Raw genomic sequence first — 2289 nt, 5'->3', positions numbered from 1 at the left:
TCAGCACCACTACCTTATCAACAGCACAGAGCACTTGACAGAATTCTTCCAGCCAGGATAAATATAGCTGGGTACCATGCGTCAGGGAGTGTGAACCACTCAAGAACAGGCCCTGCTGCTCATTTGATGGAAGGCAAATCCAAGTGCACACCATGATGCTCTTTGCCTCACCCTCTCTGCCACATGCAATTTGCATATTTATATGTGACCACGCACACTGAACCTCTAAATACACTGGTTTCTTCCAGGCGACACTGCTTATTGGGTATCATCCTGATTTGTTTGCATGAAGCTTGTGAGGAGGTCAGATAACATCAGCTGTTGAGCATTCATTCTGATTTCTTTACAAGGAAGTTGTATGATGTTGCACCAAGCAATTGTTTTCCTACACTTTCCAGTACATTTCCCCATGCATTGCAAGAAGTATATAAAAAAAAATATTTTGGAGGGGAGTACATGGGTTTTTTATGTGGAAGACGATCAGAGGAACTTTAATTGCACAACCTGTATTTGCCAGCATGTGACTTAATCACATCCAAAAATAGTGACAGCCTGGAAGTGCCCACCATGGGCATGATCCAGCCAAAGTTAGGCATTTTCAAGTCCCCTTCATTTAAATGGGAGAGGTGATGAGTGAATGCTCAAATCTCTCCCACTGAAATCAGTGCGATAGAAACAGGCTTAACGTTGGCTGAATTGTCTCCTTTGTTTTTGGAATCACAGGGACAAATGGTAGACTTGGGTACCCAAACCTGAGCAGCAGCAGCATCCTGACTTTGCAGCACAGTTGCAGGAGAGGAGGATAACAGGGCTTCACTCAGGAAGAGTGTTGGGTACCTATGATCCATACATTATAACAACTTATATCAGCCTTATAGACTGCAGTCAGGCTTTTATCAAAAGTTAAGTTTACTTTTCATGCTTGCAAAAGTTTTTAATTTATCTTAAAATATGAATTCCCCCTTCCTGCAATAAATGAGTCCTCTCTCTGTGCATTGGCACTTGAACACAAAGAATGACAGCGGTGTCATTTTTGCCTAGCATAAGGTTTCTTCTTTTTAAAGTGAACCTGTAAAACGTGGCTTAGGACTGAGTTAGGGGTTTTTTCATATCTACCCTGCCAATGCAGACTCCTCTTAATAGTTTAACTCCACCTCCCTCATTTATGAAGATTGGGCTGGGAACTGGCAAGCAGCCCAATCATATTTGTGGCTCTTATATAAACTTCTCAGCTGTTCTGTATTAAAACACATATTTATTTCTTTGGCTCAGATCTCGCCCTCATGCTCAAAGAACACATGGACAAGGAATGATTTCTGCCCCCCCTGCCCCCGCTGCTACTGTGCTGCTAGCTACCAGATGGCCACATTGTAATGATAATACATATTACCCAGTCTGTGCTGAGTTTTATGTTCCTTCACAGACATACTCCAATTTTCAGAGCTCACTCATCTCCCTTTGTAAGGAGTTTTGAGGTCATTAACTGGACACTGAACTTTATAAGGTTTGCTTCAAGCCATCAGACTCCGCCTCGGTGCAATGGATAACATTTATTTTGCCACCCAGAGATTGACCACACATAGTGGCATATTATCACGGCTAAGAGACTAAGCTATGAATCTCAAAGTTCCCCACTCAAATCTTGTTTCTGTCAGGAACTCAGTGGCTTTTTCCAAGCCACTCATCCCCAGCCTCAACCCCACTACCTAAAAATAAAAAATAAAAAATGGGGGGGGGGGTTAATAATGCTGATTCACCTTACACTGTTGCTGTTAAGGATTATGAGTAGATAGTGCATATGAGGCATTTTGAGCACCTGAAAGTGATGTAAATTTTTACGGAATTATTGCTATTAATTATTACTATTGCATCAATTAAGTGTTTTAAATTTGTTGTTAGCCGCCCTGAGCCTGGTTTTCTGAACCGGGAAGGACGGGGTATACATTTATTCACTAATAATAATAATAATAATAATAATACTAATAATAATAATAAAATTATGTTTATTTATTTATTACATTTATATAGCTGCCACATAACATCTGCCGCAAAGCAAAAGAATACAACATTAAATTAAAATACAGTATAAAATAAGGGGGGGGAGTATAATAAATTATTTTTGAGAAGCTGAAACACGATGAAAACAGTTTAAAACTCAATTTAAAACAGAGAGGCCTAGGCCTGAGTGAATAAAGAGTGCTTCACCTGAAAAGTCAATGAAGATGGTGCCAGACAAAACTCCCAGGGATAGAGTGCTATTACCAAAAAGGTTACCCTACTTACTTGGTT

The sequence above is a fragment of the Podarcis vaucheri genome (genome assembly GCF_965113315.1).
Source record: "Podarcis vaucheri genome assembly, chromosome: 1".
Classification (NCBI taxonomy): domain Eukaryota; kingdom Metazoa; phylum Chordata; class Lepidosauria; order Squamata; family Lacertidae; genus Podarcis; species Podarcis vaucheri.
This window is presented reverse-complemented; position numbering follows the sequence as displayed.